We start from the raw sequence: 27767 nt of genomic DNA, 5'->3' as shown, positions 1-27767 counted from the left end.
CTAGAGGGTCTGATAAAACACAGATTACTGGGTTTCCCTTCACCCCCACCCAGAGTTTCTGATTCAGTTGGTCTGCAAGGGGGTTGGGCCTTGGGTAGTCAATCATCCCTAGTTTTCCTGTGAGTAAGGGGTTTTCCAGGATACTGGACTTTTTAATGCTAACACTGGGAAAGTGTCTGCCACACCAGGACAAGTTGGTTACCCTTGGTGGGACCTGACAATTTGCATTGCTAATTACTAATTGTACACCTCACAGAAATATGTACATATTTTTTTGGAATGAAGTATTTCATCTTTCAAATAAGTAATTTTAATTCATACTTAAGTAATTTAATGATTAAAAATGGTAGAATTAAGCATTTTGTATTACATTGATTTAAGAAAGATGAGTAGAAATATATTCCTTTTGTTTTTTATTATTTTAAATCTTTCTGCCTTAGTATACTGGAAGAACATGAAGTAAGTGAGCCAGAATTACTGAGGGTTAAGCTGAAAAAATTATATAAAGAAAATTTTGCCTAATGTTTATTCCTTTTGGGAGGCACCTTGAATATTTGAATTTTGTTGTAAAGTGTCTATACTAGTATAGCCAGAAGTCTTACAAATACCGTAGAAGAAATTAACCATTTTCAGTGTATGTTTAAAAAAATCATTTTATTTGTAAATCTAACATGAAAAATAAGAAAAAATTAAATTGCATTCTGCTGTTCTTCTTTAGAAGCATTCCTGCGTAAATACTGCTGTAATACTGTCATACAAAGTGTATCCTTTCTTGTCGTATCCTTTTTGGGGCAGTGTTTTTTTGATTTTCCTGCAAATGTTTTGTCTCTCCCCAACCCATTGATCCAGTTTAAGCAGTAATTTTTTTACAATGTATTGAAATGAAGTATTTTAAAAATTACCTGTGTTGATTGAACAAATCTTTTATGTGGTTTTTAGATTTCTTGCTTAATTTTCTGTGCTATCCTTTAGGTTATGTAGTTTTCCCAGGGAAAGTTAGTGAATCAGGTCAGCTTTTTACTTGGACAGTGTATACATTTGCTTTAACACAAATTTTATTCTTGTTTCTTCTATTTTGTATTTTCTAAACCTAATTCAGTAACATATGTTTTCTTTTTCATGATGTATCTGGTTTAGGTGTTCTATATATATAATGTGTTGTAAAATTTGGGTTTTTTTTTTTCCTATTAAAAAGTACATTTGTTAAAAATTTAAATAACTAGATTTCAATGTAAATTCCAAATAAGAGTAGCAGACCTTACATCTGAGGTTTTATTATTGAGATAGCAAGTAGAAGTATCTTTTTTCCTCTTTCTTTTTCTAAGCAAAGTAAAACAAAAGGAATAAGAAAAGAGTAACAGAAAGGAGAATACATAATGTTGACTCAGGGTAGCTCAATAAGTGGAAAGAAAAATTCTGGTAGGTATGTAAGAGGAGACTAGTTGATAACCAGAACCACCCAAACAGTGGTTCTCAGTTTTAGCTGCATACTGGAATGACTTGTGGAACTTTTTCAAAAAATACTGACTAAAGAAAACTATAATAATAAACTAAAAAATATACAGATGCCTGGGTTTCTCCCCCAGAGTTTTGATTCAGTGGTCTGGATTGCAGCATACATATTAGGATTTTCAGATTTCCCAAAGTATTGGTTCTAATGTGCAACCAAGGTTGAGAACTACTGAGGATGGATTTTTACACATAAAGATTCCTGGACTCTGCCCTAGAGCTAATAAATCAGAATCTCTGGAATTGGGACCAAGAATCTAATTTAAAAAGGTCCCTTAGTAGTTCTAAGGACTGACCAGTTTGGATTCTACTTGTTAGATTAAAATGTCAAGGTGGATCCGAGACACCAACCTAACCATCTAAACTTCTATAAGTAGGAAAATAAAGCACTGGAGGCTTTACATTTCTTTCTTGCAAATCCTGCTATAAATAGTACTATGAAACCAATGAAAAATTCTGTTAATCATTGTCACTCTGAGTACAAAAAGTTAAGAGATACTGAAATTGCTGTTACTTTTTTCTATTGGCACAGTTAAAATGTTTTATTTTTTAATGTTATAAATCAGTTTCTGTGTAAGCTGTTTATTTAGACAATTAAAATTTTGTACTGACATGATTCACTAATTTTCTAAATATAAATGTTTTAGCTTTTAGTTATTTTAAAACTAGTGAACTGTTTTATAATCATGATTACTTTTAATGAATTTCTATGGTATTTTAGGTTCCATTTGAATTTTTCATATATCTCAAGTGCTTTCCAACTCTGTGGAGACGAAATTGACCACCTGGACTATGGAACTGTGCGTAACAGCTTTTAAAGTGTATTTAAAAATTAAAACTATATGCATTTAAATCAGTTTATTAGAGATATATCACATGTATTTTAATCATCTTCCTCATATATAATAAATCATTTTCTTTCCAATAAAATAATCTTAATTTTTCTTTATGTTTTATACATCAAAGAAAGTATAATTTGATAATTACATCAATTTTTTATTAAAGTGGCTTTATATTAAATATAAATTTTCTTTTATGATTACAAATATTGCCCTTTTTTCATTCTTACCTGGATACTGATGCACTTAACATTTTTTTTTTATAGTAATCTTATTTCTTGTAATTATTCTAGGAGTGGTTTTGATTGGCTATGAGTTTTGATGATTCTTTTTGTTGTTGATTTTGTTTTTGTGTTTTTTTAGTAGTGGGGGATTTTTCACAGTTTAGGGAATTTGTATCCTTGCCCTAACTTAGTCTTCCAGTTTTGTGTCCCCCGATCTATCAGAATGTCACTCAGTGGTGTAAATGTTTCTCATATAAAATTATTCTGTTCCCTTAGTGAAATTAATTTTAGCTCTCTGTTAAGTATGAAACTTCGATATGTTTTATTTAATTTGCTCTGATTGATACTCTCCTGTGAGTATGTAATAACAGTTTTACCTTAGAGTCACATCTTTGTTGGAATGATGTTGTGAATCATAGCTTCTTCCCTTTTACTCACAGCTTTGTGAAATAAGGCAAATGAGAAACTTAAAGATAGGAATTAGAAGAATGAGAATGTGAACCCTGGAACATATTAACATTTAGATGTCAAGTGGTAAGAAAACATCAAAGAAGAATGACTAGGAATAGGTAGAGCCAAATGAAGAAAAAAATCTCAACTAGGAAGGAATGATTAAACATGTCAGGTCTGTTAATGATGCAAGAAAGATGAGTTCTGAAGACAACTCTATTAAGTCTTACTCTCTAGGGAAGTAGAGAAAGGGTCTGTTATTATAGGGGGGTATGGTATCAAGGTTTTTGTTTTTATTTTATTTTATAAAGATTGAAGATATAGCAGATTTATGTGTTAATAGGACTAAGCTAGTAGAGAACATGATGGAAGAAGGAGAGGAATATTGCTGGAGCCATAGATGTGGTGTACAAATAGAAGGGTTAGTTTTAAAGATGGGTGTGTAAACAGCTCATTAATAGCAGTGGAAGGAAGGACAGATTATGTATGTCTAGGTATTTGCAGTTTAGTACATATAGTGGGAGCATATAAAAGTTTTGTTACATTTTGTCAGTGAAATAGGAAGCAAGGTCATGAAGTAGAGGGAAGAAGTGTTGGGGAAAAATGGATTGAGGAAAGAAAAGAAGATGTAAAATAGATGTTTAGGAAAGTGAGAGAATGAATAGACTCTTAGAAGAATTGCTAGACGTTACTTAAAATGCATACTTGAAGTCCATGGTTATTAATTTAAGTGAGATCAGTCAACATGGTTTTGTGTTTTTCTCCAGTTAAGTTTAACCTTGGTCCTATCATTGAGTAGACACAGAGTCAAATGATTAAAGTTGGAATTTTCCCAGGTGAATACAACAAAAAGGGAGAAAGGGAAGTGTGTTGCTATAATCAAGAGAATGATGATGAAGGAGGGATATGGAAAGTAATCTGGTAATGAGCAAATTAATAAAAGGAAGGAGTTTGAGGCACAGTGGAGAAATGGTATGATCCATTGAGATTGCAGTGTGGTTGAGGATGAGCAAATTAATGAGCAAATTAATAATGAGCAAATTAATAAAAGGAAGAAGTTTGAGGCACAGTGGAGAAATGGTATGATCCATTGAGATTGCAGTGTGGTTGAGGATGTGTTGTAGTTAATTTCTAGAGGTAGGAAATTTGGGAGGTTGAAATAAGAGAAAGGGACTGAAATTGACAGTATTAGAGTGCAGTAATTAGTGACTAAGTTCACATTCTAGAACGTGAACATGGTAGTTGAATGCAAGTGGGGTCATGGAAAGAGATGAATTGAAGAAATTGAGAAACTCAGGTATTGAAAGGATCATCTAAGTGGATTTTGAAATTATCAAAAATTACGACAGGAGTAGTGAATCAAAAGCTAAAAAAATTATTCCTTAGAACATTTAGATCTGTCAGGTATGCCAAAAACTAATATTTTTAAAAATCAACCTAAATAAAACTCTGGAGTCCCTATCCTTCCACAGTGACAGGAATTTCAGCCTAACTAGTTTACTGAGAAATAGTGTATTAAAGTGGTTTTACAGGTATAGGTTCTAAATTCAAATCTTGTGTGTATAGCTTAATTGCTTTATGGCGTTGGGCAAGTTTTGTACCTTTTTTTCCGTTTCCATGCGGATAGTAAAAATACCTACCTCAGGGTTGTTGTAAAGATGATCAGATGAATATAAAATACTTAACCCTGGTGTGTGTGTATATATATATATATATATATATATATATATATATATATATATATATATATATATATATAAAATACATATATAAAATCTGGTATTTATATTTCATATAATATATATATAAAATCTGGTATTTATATATTATATATATAATCAAGTTTTCAATAAACATTAGCTGTCATGGTGGTGGTTGTGGTGGTTCTCAACTCACCTGGTCCTGAAGGTGATGTAAAAATTCCGAGGTCTTAGATAAAACTTTAGTCATCTTTCCACCGTGATCATCACTGAGATGCCCAGATTCTTCCTTGCCACACTTAGGGAGCATGAGACTATTTTGATAAGTTTAGGATCTTTGGTGTCTATGAATTAACCTTTTTATGGATAACGCACATTCCAACCCCATGACTACTTCATAAACTGAGCATGTGCCTCAAGTAAGTAAAATTAGAAAGATTTCTAGGACTTGTACAGAAACTGCCCCCAACCCATGAGTTTTTTAAAAAGTCATCATGGAATTGGAGAATTACTTATAATTTGATCCCACAGCAAAAGCCCTAATAGCTAGTCTGTCATTGAATTTTTCAGTTACTTTAAACAGTAAGTACCTTTTTCTTTTTGCTGGAGGGATTTGGCACACTGGTCAAGTGTGGGTCAAATATGTCACCTCTGAGGTGAGAAGTGAAGTTTCATATAAACCACATGAAAGGAGAGTTGGGAATGACTTGTTCTCTAAAGGAAAAGCAAAGCACTGTGAAATCAAAAGAGAAACTTAGGTATTAGGCAGGCAAAAGCAAATGTTTTACTACAATATACAGTATATAAAACTCTTACTGCCGTGTGGTTGTTTTCCATTTATGCCTTTTACAATGGCAGGGACTAGTGTATAGGGAGGGAGGCTCCTAGGGTGTAAAATTTAAGGAGGCATATGCTCTCAGAGTAACTTCACCCTAGTCATGAACAGCATCAGCATAATCCTGATTAGGTAAATCACCAAATAAAAAGTAGTAGCATACAAGTTGCTGTTTTAGAGGATTTGGAAGGTATTTTCTGTTCAAATGAGACTCCTTCAAAAATCAATGTTGAGAGAGATTAAGTCTTTGAAAGGAAGTAAGGGAAAGGAATCAATACCTATTAAGTATCCAAAATTCAAAAAGCATAGTACTGAGTGCTTAGGTATAGTAATTTGATCTTTACCACCCTGTAAGAAGAGAACACTTGCCTTTGTGAGTAATGGAGAAGTTTAATAAAATTAGTAAGATACTTTGTTACATTTAATTTCCTTTACTAATGCATGTAAAATGAAAAATAGAGACTTCAGTAGGACTGTTCAGTAGATGAGAGCTAACTACATGTGTTAGGCACATAAAAGATAGAACTGATGATTCTCAGAAATAGAATTCCCACCCCAAGAACTTAAACTACTATATATTCTACTCTGGCATTTCCTGAAAGCAAACTGTAGTAGAGATACAGCAGTCACACAAAGGCCAGTATAGGGAATCTAAAATAAACAACAAAGACTCACCGAATACGGAAAAAGTACCAGGAAAGAGAGATCCTTTACATAGTAAGCATAAGCTTTAATGCCATGGGGAAAAACTGGGAGATCAAATGAGGTATCTATGATTTAATATACAAAGATTTAAAGGGATTATATTCTTTTAAAAATATATGTGTATATTTATACATATCAGAAATGAGTAAAAGGTATTTGACTACACAGGAAATTTTATTTTTTTAAGTTATGGTATAGTATCAATATACCACTTTTATACTACTTATATACCAGGATCTTTGAAAATCTAAGAATTCCAGAAGAAAATCTGAGTAACTGATTAATTTCTTTATTGTTTAAACCTTTTCAGAGCTTAATAAGATACACAAAATATTATCTATTATTTATGAAGACTGACTATCTTGCTATGGAAGAAAAAGGTGGAAGGGAAAGAGATTGAAGTTTGGGTAGTTCTGTATATATTGGATTTTTCTTTAAAAAAGATATCTGAAGACTATTTTGTCTAAATGTTAACATCTGTTAAATCTGGGGCTTGAGATATGGGGTCTGTTATATTTTTTTTACACTTTTCTGTATGACAAATATATCACATCTTAAATGAAAAATAAAATAGTCAAACACCTCTAATCTAGTGTTTCTTAGCCATTTTTTGCCCCCCCCCCCCATCCAGGAGGATTTTTAGACTTTTTTTTTCCTAATCATCATTTATGAAATTGTAATACCACAATATGATGTTATGTCTCTTTTTGAACTGTGTGTATCCATCCTTTTGTTTAAAAAGAGTAAGATTTTTCTTCCTACCCAACCCCAAGAACTAAACAACAGTGAATACTTTAGAAGACAAATGAGTCAGTATCACAAAACATTAAACATTAATAAGTTCAGAACTTTAAATCATACAATGTACATTCTCTGATTTTAGCTGATTAAAACCAGATATTGGTAAAAGAAATATCTGAAAAAATGTTCAAGTTCCTAGATATTAAATAACATTTCTAAATTATATATGGATGAAAGCAGACTTTTTTATAAGAAAAATTAGGAAATATTTGAATGTAAATGAAAATACAACATCAGAATTTGGGGGATACAGCTAAGAGGAGGGTTTAAAGAGAATTTGGCTATATTAGATATATTAGAAAAGAAGAAAAATAATAGGTTTAACCTTCTACCTTAAGGAACTAGAAAAAAGAGTAAATTAAGCACATAGCATGCAGAGCAAGGAAATAATAAAAATAATCATAAATCAATGAACTTATAGACAGAAAACCATTGAAAATATCATTGGAAACAGAACTAGTTCCTGAGAAGATGAATAAAGTGGAAAAAGTTCTAACGTTGCTGCCAAGGAAAACAACCCCTCCTCCCCCTCAAATTGTAAGAAGATGATATTGGAGTATTTTTAGCAAATTTATTTCCATAAATTTGACAACTTTGATGAAATGGGCCAATGAAAGTGTTAAACTACCAAACCTTTTTTAAGTAGGTAACCTGAACAATTCTATATCTAATAAATTTACTTTGTAGTTAAAAATCTCCCTGGAGGGCTGAATAGCTTCACTGGTGAATTCTGCCAAACGTTAAATGAAAAAAAACAATACTATACAACAGAACACTTCCAAATTCATATTAAGAGGCCTGCATTATCCTGGTGGTAAAAAAAGTTACAGGAAAACTACATATTCCTATTTCTCATATAGATGCACAAGTCCTCAACAAAATATGAGCAAGTTGAATCAAGATATACATTAAAAGGATTTAAATCATGACCAAGAGAAGTTTATCTTAGAAAATGCAGGCTATTGAATCTTTGGAAATCAGTAAATATAATTTATCCTATCAATAGACTAAAGAAGAAAAAGCATATGATCATCTTAATAAGTGAAAGAAAAGCATTTGACAAAATTAAATATCCATTCTTAATAAAAACTCAGTAAACTAGGAAAAGAGCTTCCTTAAGCTGAAAAGTGTTTGCACTGCCTCCAGCTATCCTGATACTCCATGGTTAAAGGCTAAATGTTTTTTCCCTAAGGAAAGGGCAAGCAAGGCAAGGAAGGGCACCTCACTACTCCTATTCAAAATCTCACTGGCAGCCAGTGCTTAAAATGAGAAAGAGAAGAGCTAAGCAGATTGGAAATTAAACTATTCCTATACAGAGATGATATGATTGTTTATGTAGAAAATCCCAAAGAATCAAAAAGCTCCTGTAGTCAAGTTAAACAAGATTGTAAGATTAAAAGTAAATATGTAGAAATCAGTTATACTTCTGTACATTAGCAATGAGCAGTTAGACATTGAAATTTTTTTCTACAATTACCATTTGCAGTAGTTTCAGAATGAAATAATTAGGTATAAATCTACCAAAATGTGTACTAGACCTGTATGCTGAAGACCCTCCACCAAATTTTGATAAAAAAATAAAGAAGACCTAAATAAACGGAGAGATACACTGTGTACATGTTTCGTAAGACTCACGATTATTTTGTCACCTCTTCTCAGATACATAGATTCATTTCAGATTGAAAATTCTAGCAGGATATTTGTGTTGATATTGCTAAGCTGACTTTCAAATTTCTTTGGAAAAGCAACAACTCGAATAGCCAGCACAATTTTGAAAAACAGTTGTATGACTTAGATTACATACTTCTAAGACTTATTATAAAGCTAGAATAAGTAACATAGTATTTGGCAGAAGGATAGACACATAGATCACTGGAACAGAAAAGTCCAGAAATAGACCCACATGTATAGTAAATTAATTTTAGACAAAAATGAGAAAACAATTCAGTGGAGAAAGGTAGTCATTTAAATATAAGATGCTAGAATAATTGGACACCTGTATGTGCCCCCACCCCGAAAAAAGATGAACCTTAATTTCTTTCACACAAAAATTTATTCAAAATAAATCATAGACCAAAATGTAAAACTATAAAACTTCTAGCAAAATCATCTGTGTGACTTTGCTTACACAAGGAGTTCTTAAATACAACACCAGAAGTTTGATCCATTAAAAAACTAAATAGGACTTTGTCCAATAAAAATCTTGTTTGTTTAGAAGACACTATGAAGAATGAAAAGGCAGGCACAGACTAGGAAAAGTCTTTGGGAAACATATATTTGACAAAGGAGTGTATCCAGAATATATAAAGAACTTTAAAAGCTCAGTAAGAACAAAACAAAAACAAAAATGAACAATAAATTTGAAGACACTTCACCAAAGATTTGCAGATGGCAAGCACATGAAATGATGCTAAACATGATTAGCCATTAGACAAATGCAAAATACAACCATAATAAGATGGGACCACACACCTATTAGAAAGCCTTAAGATAAATTCTGATAGTACTAAGAGTAGTCAAGAATGTGGAGCAACTACAGCTCGCATACATTGCTGGTGGAAGTATAAAATGGTACACCTGCTTTGCAAAACAGTTTGGGGAAGTTTGTAATAAAGTTAACATACACTTACATGTGACCTATCCACAACACTTCTAAGTATTTACCCAAGAAGAACAAAAAAAAAAACTATGTTCACATGAAAATCTATACCTAAGAGGTTTCTGGGAAGATGGTGGAGTAGGAAGTACCAGGATTCCATCTCCCCATGTAGACAGCTGCACCAGCAGAATCTGCCTGATGTCACTATTTTGGAACTCTGGAGTCTATTAAAAGCTTGCAACTTCCAGGGGAAGCCTTGGACAATAAATTGTAGTTAATTTAGGTTAATTTCAGCTCATAGTAGCAGCTACCAATCCCCCAACCCCAACCATGTGGCAGGCAGCCATGTATGTATCCTGGAACACCTTGCATGCAGCTGGTAGGAGTCAGGGTGGGCAAAAGGACCCTGAACTCTAAATACTGGGGAATCTATGCTCTATTGTTAATTGCTGCTTTTGATCACAGAGGTACAAAGAGGTTGGCAGCCATGGTTGTTGTACCTCCTCCCATTTTTGTAAGCTGTCCCTTCTATCTGCTGCCCCATTGAAGTGACTTACAGGGGAATGGTAAGGCAGGCACCCCCTTTTCCCCTCCCTCTTTATTTTTCCTTTTCCCCTTTGGGGAGCCAGACATGCTTAAAAACTAGGATATTCAAAAACAACTGCACATATGGGGAAAATTAGAAATTGCCCACTAATCCCAGGGAAAGGCTCAAAAGTCTGAGAAGACCTTGGGTTTTACACATCAGGCTGGTCCTTAACACAGATACACCATACAATAATCAAAAAACCAAAAACAATAAAAAAAGAGCAAACCATGTGGAAGAGGGAGAATATGGATTTCAGTTACCGTAATGTTAAATTCAAATGTCTACGTTTCAGGCTTCCCTGGTGGCGCAGTGGTTGAGAGTCCGCCTGCCGATGCAGGGGACACAGGTTCGTGCCCCGGTCCAAGAGGATCCCACATGCCGCAGAGCGGCTGGGCCCATGAGCCATGGCCGCTGAGCCTGCGCGTCCAGAGCCTGTGCTCCGCAACGGGAGAGGCCACAACAGTGAAAGGCCCGCATACCGAAAAAAAAAAAGTCTAGTTTTCAAAGAAAAAACTTACAAGACATACAAAGGAACAGGAAAATATGGGTGGTTCAAAGAGAAGTAACTAAATGGACAGAAACTATCCCTGAAGAAGACCTGATGGCAGCTATACTTAGACAAAGACTAAAATAACTGTTCTAAAGATGCTCGAGGGACTAATAGAAGATGTGGAGAAAGTAAAAGCAAAACAACTTATGAATAAAATGGAAATATCAATTGATAGGAAATCTAAAATAAAACCAAAAATTTCTGGAGCTGGGAAAGTACAATAACTGAAATGAGAAATACACTAGAGGAGCTCCAAGGAAGATTTGAGTATGCAGAAGGAATCAGTGAACATAGGACAATGAAAATAGGACAATGGAAATTATCAAGTTTGAGGAACAGATGAAAGATTGAACAAAAATGAACATAGCATAAGAGTCCTATGGGAAACCATCAAGCAGACCAACATGCACCCTGTGGGAGTACCAGAAGAGAGGAGGAAAGAGACAGAATATTTGAAGAAATAATAGCTGACAACTTCCCATGTCTGATGAAAGTCGTGAATATAAATATCCAAGAAGTTCAACGAATTCCAAGTAAGATTGACTCAAAGATCCACATCAAGACATAATAAAACTTATAAAAACAAAGACAGAGAAGTGAATTTTCACATACAAGGGATTCTCAATAAGATTATCAGCAGATTTTTCATTAGAATCTTTGGAGGCCAGAAGGAGTGGACTGACATATACAAAGTGCTAAAGGAAGAAAAATTCAACCAGGAATCCTATATCTGGCAAAACCATTTTTCAACAGTGAGGGAGAAATTGACATTCCTAAATAAAGCAGTAGAGTTTGTTACCACTAGACCTGCCTGTGAGAAATGCTCAAGGGACTCTTTCAAGAGTCAAATGAAAGGACACTAGACCATAACTCAAAGCCATATGGAGAAATACGGATCTTAACAAAGGGAAATACATGAACAATTATAAAAGCTAGTATTATTGTAACAGTGGTTTGTTACTACACTTGTTATCTACATGATTTAACAGACTAATACATTGAATAGACAATTGTTAGCCTATAAGCTAGTATTGATATTATTGTAGCTGTGGTCTAATTCTACATGTTTTCAACATAATTTAAGGGACTAATACATTTAAAAATAGTTATGTTTAGGGGCATACAATGTATAAAGATGTAATTTGGGGGAGAAAGGACTGGAGACAGAACTGTAAAGGCACTTCTTGTATGTTACTGAAGTTAAGCTAGTATGAATTCAAATTAGAATGTTATAACTTTAGGATGGTAAATGTAAACCCCATGGTAACCACAAGGAAAAGAGCTACAGAATATACACAAAAGAAAGTGAGAAAGTATTTTAAACATTTTACTACCAAAAGAATCAACTAAACATAAAAGACAGTTAAGGTGGAAATGAGAGACCAAAAATAAACAAAAACAAAAACCTATAAGGCATATAAAAAACAAGCAAAATGACAGAAGTAAGTCCCTCCTTTTCAGTAATTACTTTGAGTATAGATGAATTAAACCTCCAGGCCAAACACCAAGATTGAGAAAATGGATTAAAGCACTTGATCCAACTGTATGCTATCTGCAAGAGTCACTTTGGATCCAAAGACCAAATAGATTGAAAGTGTTGAAAAAGATATTCAGTGCAAATAATAATCAAAAGAGAGCAGGGGTGGCTATACTAATATCAGATAAAATAATACACTAAGTCAAAAAAAGGTTAAAAGAGACAAAGAAAAACATATTAATGAAAGTTTCAATAGAGCAAAATGATATAATAGTTATAAACATTTACAAACCTAATGACACATCATCAAAATATATGAAGCAAAAACTGACAGAGTTCAAGGGAGAAATAGACAATTCTACAATAATAGTTGGAAACTTCAGGACCCTAATAATGATAATGGATAGTTCAGTCAAACAGAAGTAAGGAAATAGAGGACTTAATAACTGTCTAACAGACATATACAGAACACTGTAGCCAACAATGGCATACATATTTATCTCAAGTGCACGAGAAACATTTTCCAGAATGGACCCTATGTCAGGCCACAAATTAAGTTTCAGTGAAAAGAGATATACAAAGTATCTTCTCCAACCACAATGGGATTGTTAGAAATGAATAACAGAAGGAAAAGTGGAAAATTCACAGTATTGTTGAAATTAAATGACACACGCTTGAACAACCGGTGGGTCAAAGAAGTTACATGGGAAATTAGAAAAAAAAAATACTTAAAAAAAATAAAAACAAAATCACAACATACCAAAACTATGGGATGCATCAAATGTGGTCTAAGAGGAGGATTTATAGTTACAATCACTAACATTAACAGAGATTTCAAATCAGCAAGCTAGGTTTACAACTTTTAAAGGACTCAAAAAAGAAGAGCAAACTAAACCCAAAGGTAGCAGAGGAAGAAGATTAGAGATAAATGAAATAGAGAATAAAAAATAGAGAAAATCAATAAAAATCAAAAGTTGATTGCTCAGAAAGACCAACAAAACTGACAAACCTATAGCTACAGGGACTAAGAAAAAGACTTAAATTACTAAAATCAGAAATGAAGGTGGGGACAAACTACAGACTTTACAGAAATAAAAAGGATTATAAGAGTACTGTAACAGTTCTCCATTAACAAATTGTATAACGAGATAAAATGGACAAATTCCTAGAAATACAAACCTACTAAAGACTAAACTACAAAGAAATAGACATTCTGAATAGACCTGTAACTAGTAGGGAGATTGAATCAGTGATCAGAATAAAGACAAGTCCTGAACCCGATAGCTTCACTATTGATTTCTAGCAAACATTTAAGGAAGAATTAAAACCAGTTTTTCTTAAACTTTTCACAGAAGTTGAAGAGGAAGGAAAACTTCCTGACTGATTTCTTGGGGCCAATATTACCCTGATATCAAAGCCAGACAAAGACACTGCAAGAAAAGACTACAAGCCAATATCCCTTATGTTCAACACTGATACAAAACTCCTCAACAAAACACTAGCAAACCAAATTCAGGAGCATATTAAAAAGATTATACATCATGACTATGAGAGATCTATATTGGAATGCAACGATGGTTCGACATATGAAAATCTATCAAATCTAAATGAAGGACAAAGACTACGCAATCATCTTAATTGACACAGAAAAGCATTTGACATAATTCAACATCTTTTCATGATAAAAACATTCAACAAACTGGGAACAGAAGGAAACTAGCTCAATATAATAATATCCTTATATGAAAAACTCATAGTGAACATCATACTCCATACTGAAAGGCTGAAAGCATTTCCTCTAAGATCAGAAACAACTCAAGGATGTCCACTTTTGCCACTTCTGTTCAACACAGTGCTGGAAGTTCTAACCAGAGCAATCAGGCAAGAAAAAAATAAAAAGCATTCAGATTGAAAAGAAGAAGTAAAAGTATCTCTGTTCACAGATAATATGATTTTTTTTCAGCTTTATTGAGATATAATTGACAAAATTCTAAGACAATGTATACAACATGGTGATTTGATATATGTATACACTGTGAAGGGAATTTCCACATTGATTTAATTAACATCCATCATATCACATTTTTTTGTTTTATCTTGTTTTGGTGAGAACATTTACATACTACTCTCAGCAAATTTCAATTATACAATACAGTGTTACCAACTATAGTCATCATGTTATACATTATGTCCTCAGTCCTTATTCATTTTATAACTGAAAGTCTGTACTTTTTTTTACCAGTGTTTCTCTATTTCCCCCCCTCCATCCAGCCCCTGCAACCACTTTTCCTACTTTCTGCATATGAGTTCAACTTTTTTTTTTTTTTTTGATATAGAAATGATACAGTGATACAATGCAGTATTTGGTCTTTTTCTGTCTGGTTTCTTTAATACCCCCAAGCTCATTCACACACCATGGAATATTATGTATGTGTATGTATGTGTGTGCGTGTTTATGCACATATATCACATTTTCTTGATCCATTGATTTTTTTAATGGCCATTTTGTTTCTACTGCAATCAACATAGGAGTACAGATACCTCTTCTAGATAATGGTTTTGTTTACTTTGAATACATAGCCAGAAGTGGGATTAGTAGACCATATAGTAGATGTATTTAATCTTTTGAGGAACTTTCATACTGTTCTTCATAGTGACTACCAGTTTACATTTCTACCTACAGCGTATGAGCCTTCTCTTTTCTTCACATTCTTGCTAGCATTTATTATCTCGTCTTTTTAATGATAGCCATTCTAACAGGTGTAAAGTGGGTGATCTCATTGTGGTTTTGATTTGCATTTTTCTGGTGATTAGTGATATTGAGCACCTTTTCATGTACCTGTTGCCCATTTGTATGTCTTCTTTGAAAAAATGTCTCTTCAGGTCCTTTGCCTATTTTGAAATTGGGTTATTTGTTTTTTTCTATTAAGTTGTAGATATGATCTTACTTAGAAAACCCTAAAGATTTCACACACACACACACACACACACACACACACACACACACACAAAACTGTCAGAAGTAATAAATTTAGCAAAGTAGCAGGATAAAATAACATACAAAAATCAGTGGCATTTTTTTTACATCTTTATTGGAGTATAATTGCTTTACAATGTTGTGTTAGTTTCTGCTGTAGAACAAAGTGAACCAGCTCAGTTGCATTTCTATACACTAATAACGAACAATCTGAAAAGGAAATTATGAAAACAATTTAATTTACAGTAGCATGAAAAGAATAAAATACTTAGGAATTAACAAAGGAGATGAGAGACTTGTACAATGATAACTACAAAACATTGCTGAAAGAAATTAAAGAAGACAAATAAATTGAAACACATCACATGTTCATGGATTGGAAGATTTAATGGTGTTGAAATGTAAATTCTATGGAAAGTGATCTACAGACTCAATGCAATTCCTATCAAAATCCCAATGACTTTTTTTGAGAAATAGAAAAACCCATCCTAAAATTCATATGGAATCTTAAGGGGTCTCAAATAGCCAAAACAATCTTTTGAAAGAAGAACAAAACTGGAATACCCACACTTCCTGATTTCAAAACCTACTACAAACCTACAGTAATCAAAACAGTGTGATAATGTCATACAAACAGACATATAAACCAATGAAATAAAATAGGGAGCCCAGAAATGAACATGTTACATATATGGTTAAATAGTTTTTGACAAGGTTGCCAAGACCATTCAACGGGCAAAGATTCTTTTTAACAAATGGTGCTGGAAAAACTGGATAGCCACACATAAAAGAATGAATTTGGACACCTACCTAACACTATATACAAAAATTATCTCCAAATGGATCAAAGACCTAAATTTAAGGGCTAAAACAATGAAACCTTAGAAGAAAATATAGGACAAAAACTTCACAATGGGGGCTCCCCTGATGGTGCAGTGGTTGATGATTCCGCCTGCCGATGCAGGGGACATGGGTTCGTGCCCCGGTCCGGTAAGATCCCACGTGCCGCGGAGCTGCTGGGCCCGTGGGCCATGGCTGCTGAGCCTGCTCTGCAATGGGAGAGGCCGCAGCGGTGAGAGGCCCACATACAAAAAAAAAAAAAAAACTTCACAATGTTTTTTTTGGCAGTGATTTCTTAGATGTGACACCAAAGGCACAGGTAACAAAAAACAGGCAAATTGGACTTCATGAAAATGTTTGAAATTTGTACATCAAAAGATACTATCAATAGAGGAAAAATCCGTCTACATAATGGGAGAAAATATTTGCAAGTCATGTATCTAATAAAGGATTAATATCCAAAGTACATAGAGAACTACTAAAACTCAACAACAAACAGCAACCCAATTGAAAGATGGGTAAAGGATTAAATAGACTTTTCTCCAAAGAAGACAGCCCATAATTTATGCATGTGAAATGATGCTTAACATCACTAATCATTAGGAAAATGCAAATCAAAACAAGAATGAGATACCACCTCACACTAAGATGGCTACTATCAAAAAACAGAAAACAGCAAGTGTCGATAAGGATGTGAAGAAATTGAACCTTGTGCTCTGCTGGTGGGAATCTAAAATGGTATAGCCATTGTGGAAAACAGTATGCCAGTTCCTAAAAAAAATTATAAGTAGAATTATCATACCATCCAGCAATTCCATTTCTGGGTGAATATCCAAAAAATTGAAAGCAGGATCTCAAAGTGATATTTGTACACCCATGTTCATAGCAGCAATATTCACAACAGCCAAAAGGTGGAAGAGGGCTTCCCTGGTGGTGCAGTGGTTGAGAGTCCGCCTGCCGATGCAGGGGACACGGGTTCGTGTCCCGGTCTGGGAGGATCCCACATGCCGCAGAGTGGCTGGGCCTGTGAGCCATGGCCGCTGAGCCTGCGTGTCCAGAGCCTGTGCTCCACAACGGGAGAGGCCACAACAGTGAGAGGCCCGCATACCGCAAAAAAAAAAAAAAAAAAAAAAGGTGGAAGAAACACAAGTGTCAATTGACAGATGAATGAATAAGAATCATATGGTATATACATACAATGGAATATTATTCAGCCTTAAAAAGGGAGGAAATTCTGTGATATACTACAACAGAGATAAACCTTGCAGGGTAAACATTATGCTAAATGAAACAAGCCAGTCACAAAAAGGCAAGTGCCATATGATTCCATTTACATGAGGTACCTGTAGTAATAAAAATCATAGAGACATAAAATAGAACAGTGATTGCCAGGGACTGAGTGGAGGGAGGAATGGGGAGTTTAACTGGAACAGAATTTCACTTTTGCAAGACAAAAAGAGCTATGGAGATCAATGGTGATGATGGTTGTACAATATTATGTTTGTATTTAATACCAGTGAACTGTATGCTTAGAAAATTAAGATGGTAGATTTTGATGTATGTGTAACAGTACAAAAATTTGAACAAAAAAACCTGCATGTAAACATTTACAGTGGCTTTATTCATCATCCTCCGGAATGGAAACAACTCGAATGTTCTTCAACTTTTGTAGTACCTGTATACAAAATAGTGATGACTGATACATGGAACAGTATGGCTTTATCTCAGATGTATCATGTTCAGTAAAAGAAGCCAGACTCAGAAAGTCACATACTTTGTGACTACATATTTATAAAGTAATATAAAAACAAAACTGTAAGACAACTACCTGATGAATGAGCCCCAAGGGACCAGGTCTGGGTAGATGAATTGACTACAAAGAGATTCTGCGATGTGATAGAAATATTGCATATTGTAATCTTTTTAAAAATTCAATAAGTCTTTATTGAGCTCCCATGGGGTGTAACATAGGGGTATAATTTTATTGTTCTGAATGTGTTTATCCAGTTTTCCCAACACCAGTTATTGAAGAGACTCTCCTTTCCCCCTGGGTGTTCTTTGCTCTCCTCTGGAATAGTAGTTGACTGTATATTCAGGGGTTTTAATTCTGGGCTTTCTATTCTGTTCCATTGGTCCAAGTGTCTATTTTTGTTCCAGTCCCATACTGTTTTTATTACTATAGCTTTATAGTATAGTTTAAAATCAGGATGTGTGATATCTCTAGCTTTGTTCTATTTCCTCAGTATTGTTTTTGCTATTTAGGGTCTTTTGTTGTTCCACACAAATTTTAGGATTTTTTTTCTATTTCTGTGAAGAATGCCATTGGTATTTGATGGGAATTGTGTTGAATCTATAGATGGCTTTGGGTAGTATGGATATTTTAACAATATTAATTCTTTTGATCCATGAACACAGGATATTTTTCCATTTGTTTGTGTCTTCTTCAGTTTCTTTCAGCAAATTCTTATAGTTTTTGTTGTACAGATCTTTCACTTTCTTGGTTAAAATTAACTCCTAAATATTTTGTTGTTTTTCATGCTATTTTGAATGGGATAGATTTCTTTCTTTGTTAGATGGTTCATCATTAGTGTATAGAAATACAGCTGATTTCTGTATGTTAATTTTGTATCCTGCAACTTTACTGAAATTGACTAGTTCCAATTTTTTTTTGGCTGAGTCTCTGGGATTTTCAATATACAAGCTCACATCACTTGCTAATCACTACAGTTTCGCTTTTTCTTTTCAGATTTTATGTCTTTTATTTCTTTGTCTTATCTAATTGCTCTAGTTAGAACTTCTACTATTTGAATAAGAGTGATAAGAGTGGACATCTTTGTCTTGTTCTTGATCTTAAAGGAAGAGCTTTCAATTTTTCTCCATTGATTATGTTAGTTGTGTGTTTCTTCTATATGACCTTTATTATGTTGAGGTATGTTCCTTCTGTGCCCAATCTATAGAGTATTTTTATCGTGAAAGGATGTTGTATTTTGTCAAATGCTTTTTCTGCATCTATTGAGATGACTGTGATATTTATCTTTCATTTTATTAGTGTGATATGTTACATTTATTGATTTGTATATGTTGAACCATTCTTGCATCCCAGGGGTAAATCCCACTTGGTCATGAGGTATAATCATTTTAATGTGTTCTTGAATTCAGTTTGCTAATATTTTGTTGAGAATTTTTACGTCTATATTCACCAGGGATATTGGCCTACAGTTTTCTTTTTTGTGTGTCCTTATCTGGCTTTGATGTCAGGATAATGCTGACCTCATGGAATGAGTTTGGAAGTATTCCCTTCTGCTTAATTTTCTGGAAGAGTTTGGGAAGGATTGGTGTTAATTCTTCTGAAAATGTTCAGTAGAGTTTGCCAGTGAAACTCTCTTGTCCTGGGGTTTTCTGTGTTGGAAGGGTTTGATTCCTGATTCAATCTCTTTACTTGTTATTGGTCTGTTCAGATTTTCTATTTCTTCCTGATTCAGTGTTGATAGGTTGTGTGTTTCTAGAAATATTTCCATTCCTTCTAGGTTATCTAATTTGTTGGCACATGATTGTTCTTAATAGTCTCTTATGAGCTTATGTATTTCTGTAGTATTATATTTAACATCTCCTTTTTACTTTCTAATTTTATTTATTTGCATTTATTTCCATCTTAGCTAGTCCAGCTAACGATTTGTCATTTAAAAAGAATCTTTTTGAAGACCCATCTCGTAGTTTCACTGATCCTGTCTACTGTTTTTCTGATCTCTATCTGTTTCCTTTATTTTCTCTCTGATCTTTATTATTTCCTTCCTTATGCTAACTTTGGGCTTACTTTGTTCTTTTTTCCTAGTTCCTTGAGATATTAAAGTTAGATTTTTTTATTTGTGATTTTTCTAATTTCTTAATATCTGCATTTATCACAATGAACTTTGCTCTCAGAACTGCTTTTGCTGCATACCATACATTTGGATATGTTGTATTTTCATTTTCATTTGTTTCAAGATAATTTTTTATTTCCCTTTTGATTTCTTCTTCAGCTCACTGGTTGTTCAGAAATGTGTTGTTTAGTTTCCACATATTTGTAGATTTACAGCTTTCCTCTTGTTGATTTCTAGTTTCATACCATCGTGGTCAAAAAAGATAGTTGGTATGATTTCAGTGTTTTGAAATTTGCTAAGATTTGTTTTATGTCCTATTATATGATCTATCCTGGAGACTGTCCATGTACACTTGAGAAGAATGTGTATTCTGCTGCTGTTGGGTGGAATGTTTTATAAATGTCTGTTAGGTCCATTTGTTCTAAAGTGTGGTTCAATCCAATGTTTTCTTATTGGTTTTCTGTCTGGATGACCTATCCATTGCTGACAGTAACATATTGAAGTCCCCTATTATTGTAGTGTTGTCTGTTTCTCACTTTAGATCTTTTAGTATTTGCTTAATATATTTTAGTGCTCTCATGTTGGGTGCACGTATATTTACAATTGTTATATCTTCTTGAAGTATTGACCCCTTTGTCATTATCTAATAACCTTCTTTGTCTCTTTTTACTGTTTTGGGCTTTAAGTCTATTTTGTCTGATATAAGTATAGCTAACCCCACTTTCTTTTGGTTTTCACTTATTTGGAATATTTTCTTCTATCCTTTGAGCCTATGTATGTCACTTTGACCTGAAATAAGTCTCCTGTGGGCAGCATATAGTTGGGTCTTGGTTTTCCCAGCCCTCTCTGTGCCTTTTGATTGGTGAATTCAGTATGTTTACATTTACAATGATTATTGGTATATAAGGACTTAACTACTGTCATCTTATTATTCATCTTCTGCTTGTTTTTCATCTCAATTGTTTCTTTTTCCTTCTGTTTCTGCCTACCTTTGTAAATTGGTGGTTTTCCCTAGTGATTTTTTCAGTCCCCCCTTTTTATGTTTTGTGTCCCTATGGTAGATTTTTGCTTTTGGGTTACCATGAGGCTTACACAAAACATCTCATAGGAACAAAATAGTCCTTTTTATCCTTATAACAACTTCTCTTTTTTCATCTATAAAGTTTCCATCCTTTTACTTCTTTTATATTTTTGATGCCAAATTTTCCTATTGTTGTACTGTGAATTCATTACAAAATTGTAGTGGTTATAGTTATTTTAAATTATTCTTTCCTTTAACATTTGTACTATAATTAAATGGCTAACACACCATTCTAATATAGAGTTACAGTTTTCTAATTGTGATTGTCTATTTTTCACCTTTACTAAATTGTTGTGTATTTTCATACGTTTTTGTGTCACTAATTAGCATCCTTCCATGTCAGCTTGAAGAGTTTTTTTTTTAACATTTCTTATAAGTCAGGTCTAGTGGTGGTGAACTCCTTCACCTTTTGTTTGTATCTCCTTTATGTCTGAAGGATAACTTCGCCAGGTAAAGTATTCTTGGCTGGTAATTTTCAATCTTTCAACACTTTGAATATGTCATGTCACTCTCTCCTGCCCTGTAGAGCTTCTTCTGAGAAATCCACTGATAGCCTAATGGGGATTCCTTTGTAGATTACTTTCATTTTTTTTCCCTGGCTGCCTTTTGGATTCTTTCTTTGTCATTGATTTTTTTGACAGTTCCATTATAATGTGTCTTATAAACAGACTTTTTGTATTGAGATAACATCGTGTTCTATTAGTTTCATGGACTTTTATGTCTAATTCCTTACCCAGGTTTGGAAAGTTCTCAGCTATAATTTTTTAAATAAACTCCCCTTTTCCCTCTTTTCTCCATCTGGTACACCAGTTATTCTTATATTTGCTTTTCTGATCAAGTCCTTAGGGTTCACAGGGCTTCTTCGTTTTAAAAAAATAGTTCTCTTCTCCTAACTGAATCATTTCTAAATTCTTATCCTCCCAGTCACTTATTCTTTCTTCCATCTGATCTGTTCTGTTACCTTTGCTCTCTGATGAGTTCTTTATTTCATTCATTGATTTATTCAGCTTCAGAATTTCTGTTTGGTTCCTAAAAAATTAGTTTCTTTTGTAAAGAATCCTTTATGGTCATTAATTTTGTTCCTGAGTTCATTGACTTGCCTTTCTGAGTTTTCTTATAGTTTATTGAATTTCTTCATAACATCGACTTTGAATTCTTTATCAGATCTCAGTATACTGTGCCTTTGAGTTCCTGGGGAGTTATCATTTTCTTTTTGTGATACCATATCCCTTGATTTTTCACAGTGTTTGACGATATGTGCCTCTACTTTCGCAGTTGAAGTAGCAAGCACTTTTCTTAGTTAAGGATTTGTTTGCTTTGGCTGTTACAGCTCATCAGGCTGGCAATTAGAAAACTTTCTTTTGTTTTCCAAAAGGTGGCACTGTAGCTCAAGTTTTAGGTTTCTCCTGTAGAAGCTGGCTCTTGGGGCTGTGCTTGGGAGTTTTAAAAAGAGCTGGCATCAGAATGGGAGGAGGCTTGGGCTTAGGAACTGAGACTTTAGGGGTGCCATGGCCTGGTAGGGGGGTCCTAGAGTGGTGTCTCCCAGAGTCCTGAAGCAGATAGCAGGAAACATGTTCCTTCAATGCCCTTTGATAGTCTTATCTGCCCTCTTTCCTTTCCTCTTCCTCCCCAACCCCCCAGTCATGGAGGTTCCCTCCTCAGAACTCCAGGTCTGCTGGAGAGAATTGGGACCCTCCAGCTGCAACCCACCTGCATCTGGGCAGTTTGTCACTCACCACTTTTACCTTCCTCCTCCTCTAACACAGAGGTAGCTACTTCCATTGCTAAAAGTCCAGTGTTGTTTAGGGTCACCTTGGAGAGGGGGGCTGCCTCAGCATGTTCCTGCCTCTCCTCTGTCTCCAAACTTGTCTCAGTCCTGCTCTAGTGGCATGCTGGTTTCCCCCATCAGGCTGGCTGGACCTCCACAAATTCTCTGTCTCCTGTGAGGATCCACCCAGTTGTGTGTTCTCCAGGTTCCCTTTCTCCCAATTGGAGCAAGTGAGAGTAAAGCAGACTCATCTACTCCCTTGGAACTGCAGCCCCATCTGAGGTCCTATCTACCTACTTTGAATGCACAGGTGGGTAGAAATCTCCTAGGTATCCTGGTATAAAATGCAGAGGACTTTTGTTTGGTTATGGATATCCAATTAGTTGTAAATCAAAGGGGAGAGAAAAAAGGAACAATGCATACCACCATGATGCTGATGTCATGTTAGTTTTGTTACTTTTTAGAGTGGTTATTTCTCTAATGTAAATGCTAATTGTCTTGTTCTTTGGTCTTATTTTCTATATCAATAAAACAAGATGATTATATTTAGATGTGTGTTTTCAAATTACCAGAAAAAGGGACATTACAATTAATCGCATATTTTTTATAAAGCTACAATTTCATGACTATATATTAAAATATGTTTTTATACAATGTTTTGAAATTTTAGTTAGTATTTAAAATCTGGAAACCACTGGACTAGTTTATTCCAATAGTCTCTCTCAAGGTTAACATTCTGTGATCTTACGGTTTATTCTTCCCTTGACTTCCTACATCCCAAGAGAAAGAAAATGTCATATAAGAATGTTTTATGAATCAAATATCTTAAGGGAACTTAATGGTTGTATCAATCAGGGTAGAATAAGTTATGCTGCAGTAACAAAGAACTAAAAATTCTCAGTGCCTTACAATAGCAAAGTTTATTTCTCTTGTTCATCTCAGATCAACAAGGGATTCTTCATATCAGTCACTTTACATTCTGTCACAGAAACATATTGACACATTTTTTACCATATAGAAGCCCCAGAGTAAAGCATTACTTCTGTTTGCATCTCATTGCCAAAGCAAATCACATGAGCACTCCTGAATTCAATAGGACAGGGATATATATTTCACCTGCAGGGAGGAGCACTGAATATTTATAAACAACAATATATTCTGTGGGTGAGTATGATATTAGGAATAAAAACTAACAGAAAAATGAATTTATTTAAAATGAAAATTAGAAAAACAGGAAATTTGAGAATAACTCTTACTACTTCTCCAATCTTCTGAACATATTAATATTAGCTAAACAGAAATTTCCAGATATCAAAATATCTTCACATACATTTTTTTTTTGATTTTTTAGAACAACCCAGTGAGGGAGATTAAAAAGACTGAATTGTGGCTAAAGTCTCACTACAGAGTTAGATTGTTTGGTTTTGAATTTCAGTCTCAACATTTACTAAAATATGTTCATGGACAAATTGCATTGCTTACTTTCTCAGTGCCTCAGTTTCCTTCTTTTAGGACTGAATATAATCGTAATTCTATCCTGAATTTATATATCTGTGAGGAGTCAAAGTGATAACACATGGAAATGGCACATAGTAACACTCAATGCATATTGCTAGTTGTTAATTATTTTTTGTATTTTTATCATTTATCAACAGTACTATGATTCCCATTTTCTAAATGAAAACCTAAATGCAATCTATAGACTTTAATGTTTCTCTAAGGTTCACATAGTAGATGGCAAAGCTTGGATTCAAAATTAGATTTTTGGTTTAGAGATTTTGTTTACATTCTAGTCACACTTATTTAACTAATTTGACACAATCATATTCTAATCTGTGTCTTTAAGGTTATTTTAGCAAAAGGTTGTTTGTTTTTTTCCTATGGATTGATATAAATGGTTCAGGAAAAAAAGACTGCCTGAGATTGGGAGAGGATATTGAGAATAAGAAAGGAAGACAAAGAGAAAGCAAGCAACTGAAAAGGTACAATATAATTAGAGTAGGTGGCAGGGCAGCCAACTGACCTGGAGGACAGAAGTCAGTGGTTTGCTCGGGAAGCAGGAGTGATAGTGGCCAATCTGGTGCCGTTGTGGAGCTCAGATTAGACTTTTTGTACAAATTGGATTTGGAGAATTAGAGCAGGATTGTAAGACCACCTACTGAAAGGAAGAGTATTATAGGAAATCTATAAAGTCCTAAATTCAGCATTTTTTTCCTAACTGAAGAGAAAGCAAAACCAGAACTGTGTGACTTCGTTGTTTTATAATTGAAATGACTAAACTGTGGATTTGAGAGACTGCTGACTTTAGGGAAGTCAATGTGGTAAGTTATTTTAATGGTTTTTGTGTATCGTATAGTTCCCCCCTCCCTTTTTTCTTGAAATAGGTGGTTTCTGTCATATGCTTTGATATAGTTCAGAGTCTCACAATCTGTTTTAGGTTTGTTGACAACTCAAGTTTCAGTTTCCAGCAGCGTATACTGTTTGTGTTTGAAATGCGTCTGAGGCTTGGCTCAAAATGTTTCTCTCATTTCAGAAATGTGGTATGCAAACTTCATTATCTTTGCCTTCATTTCTCTAACCTTCACATGTGACTTATTATCCTGAGAATAAACCTTATGGGTAAGTCTGAGCTAACAATTTTTTTTTCTTAACATTGGATATGTTTTATTGAAACTTCAAATATAAATTTTCAAATATAAATACTCCCTAAAAAGTACTGCTTTGTTGTTAAGCTATTACCAAATATCCTATTTAATATTTAGGAATTCCCAAGACATCTTATTTAGCACATTATAGTAACCATAAGAGCTTTAAAATAAAAAGAAATTTCCTCTATTTAGAGCAATCCAGAAAAAATGAGGTGTGGGCAACAGAGCATTGACATTAGTATCACTAATTATGAATAGCTTCTCTGAGGAGAACCATTTTAGGAAAACTATAGTGGGAAGTAGACATAACAACTATTTCAAGTTCTTATTTTTTTGTTTTGTTGTTGATGCCAAAGATGTCAAGAATTTGTTTGCATTGTTTATTTCCCATGATATAAATATACCTTAGTTCTAATTCCTCTGCTGTGAAGTTTATAACTCTTTAGATTGACTGAGATGAAAATTAAGATTAAATGAGAAAACATATGACAATGGCTGATCCTCGGTAGAAGCTTATTATATGTTTGCATATCTCCACCTATGCTAGGATGCTAATAAAGTCCCCCAAATTGTGTTTGCAAGTTATCCTTTATTTTAATAATATTTTTAAATGCTTTGTGAAAAACACTTACTTGTTACTTAAAGAACAGTTCAGAGATAACTGATGAGGCAATGAGGAAAAGTTGTTTCAAAACTAACATGTAGATTGCCAGAAGCTCTAAAAAGTTTTTAAAAATGAGAAGAGAATGGGGAAAAAATTGCAGGTAGAAAACATTGCTGGTTCTTTCTTATCACTGTCTGTTCCTCTGGGGGATAAAAATATGTCTGAGATGTAGAAAGTATTATTAGAATTTGGGAATAGTGGAATGGAAAGACAGAATGTCCAAGTAATGATAAGTGAAAATGGGAAGAGAACATGAGTTTCTAGCAGTTTGAATAGTACCAGAAGTAAAAATAGCAATAAAATAATAACAATATTACAGCAACCACTTACATTGAGCTTTTACTGTATCCATGCACTGGGATAACAGCTTTATATGTGTTAATCCATTTAATCATCATAACAGCTCTATGAGGTACATACTACTTCCTCTAGTTTACAGATAAATTTAGAGAGGTTACTTTCCAGGATCACACAGCAGATAAAATGGTAAGGTCAGGATTTAAACAATGCTTAGTCTAACTCCTAAGGTCGTAGTCTTAACCATTACATTTTAACATTTGGAACCTTGGGTCAAGTATGAAGTTCAAATGTTCTCTTCTCTAACTCTCAACTCTTTATCACCATCAGCCATATGTCATCCACTATTTAGTCAGTCTTCTCTCCTATTCTGTTTCTAATATTCATGTACATTCAGTTAGTCTCTTGTCCTCCTTGCAAATTTTCCTTCCTATTTGTTTTTGAATACCTTTCTTTGGTAATTAAACTCCTCTCCCTATGTTGAAGGTAACTCTTTATATGTTCCCTACTACTTGCCCTATCATATAGACTGCAGAGTTATAACACTGGATTCAATATGTCTATTGGTACCTTGTCAACTTTCAAGGGTCCAGCTCTCTAGGCCTGATAATCCCACCAGAGTGAAATGGCCTACACATACTAGTTGCTTATGAATGGTATCTGTTCCGACTGGTTGGTGTCTGTGCTAAATTAGTTGTTAAATCTTTTGTGTGCCATTTCTGAAGCTATCATTTCTTTGTTGAAAGCTTCCAAGTCTCTCTTCTTCTTTCTTCATATCTAATTTTTTTATAGCCCAAACTCAGTATATTCCATATTAGCTCTTCAGTTTCCCTAAATCAATCTGCCTCTAGGTTGCACTATGCATGATAATGCCATTGTCATTGTTCCACTAACTAAACTTTAAATCATAGAGTCCTCTTTGATTCTTCCTTTTCTCTATTCCCCTACATCTGATTAGCTACCATTTCCATAGAATTATCTCCACCAAATCTATTGCATCTCTCCTCTCTATATCAATTCATTATTGCTGAATAACAATAATTTATTATGTCTCATATGTCTATGGTTGACTAAGTAGTTCTTCTGCCGATTTAGCTCTGGAACAATCAAACTAACAGTTAGCTGGTAGGTCAACTCACATGGTTAGAATGGCTAGGGCCAATTAGATCTCTCCATGTGGCCTTCCCAGTTATCATCACAACACAGTGGTCTCAGATTTTCAAGAGATGTGCAGATGCTAATCAAACTTCTGTTTGTGTTTGTGGCTTGTTTGCTGACATCCCTCTGGACAAAACAAATTATAAACTAATTCCATAATCTATGTAGGAAGAGATTCCACAAAAATATGGATACT

General features: G+C 34.1%; 2 protein-coding genes across 10 annotated transcripts in view; both read left to right on the top strand.

The window, feature by feature from the left end:
• RNPC3 (RNA binding region (RNP1, RRM) containing 3) overlaps nucleotides 1–27767 on the top strand; it is an 83582-nt gene that overhangs the window by 32035 nt on the left and 23780 nt on the right. For 3 of the 9 annotated variants that reach the window (XM_082653793.1, XM_082653794.1, XM_082653792.1), the window contains exon 15: nucleotides 719–2399. The gene's annotated coding sequence lies outside the window, so the exon portion shown is untranslated. Of the gene's footprint in view, nucleotides 1–718; nucleotides 2400–6572; nucleotides 6834–22945; nucleotides 23154–25337; nucleotides 25424–27767 lie in introns of those variants that run through there. The other 6 variants (XR_014296692.1, XR_014296696.1, XR_014296693.1 and 3 more) reach the window with 6 other exon arrangements.
• LOC309822136 (pancreatic alpha-amylase) overlaps nucleotides 24854–27767 on the top strand; it is a 34759-nt gene continuing 31845 nt past the window's right edge. Inside the window, exons 1-2 of the mRNA XM_082653844.1 lie at nucleotides 24854–25125; nucleotides 25338–25423. The gene's annotated coding sequence lies outside the window, so the exon portion shown is untranslated. The remainder of the gene's footprint in view (nucleotides 25126–25337; nucleotides 25424–27767) is intronic.

Source organism: Grampus griseus (genome assembly GCF_964374135.1).
Source record: "Grampus griseus genome assembly, chromosome: 1".
Taxonomy (NCBI): Eukaryota; Metazoa; Chordata; class Mammalia; order Artiodactyla; family Delphinidae; genus Grampus; species Grampus griseus.
This window is presented reverse-complemented; position numbering and strand designations above follow the sequence as displayed.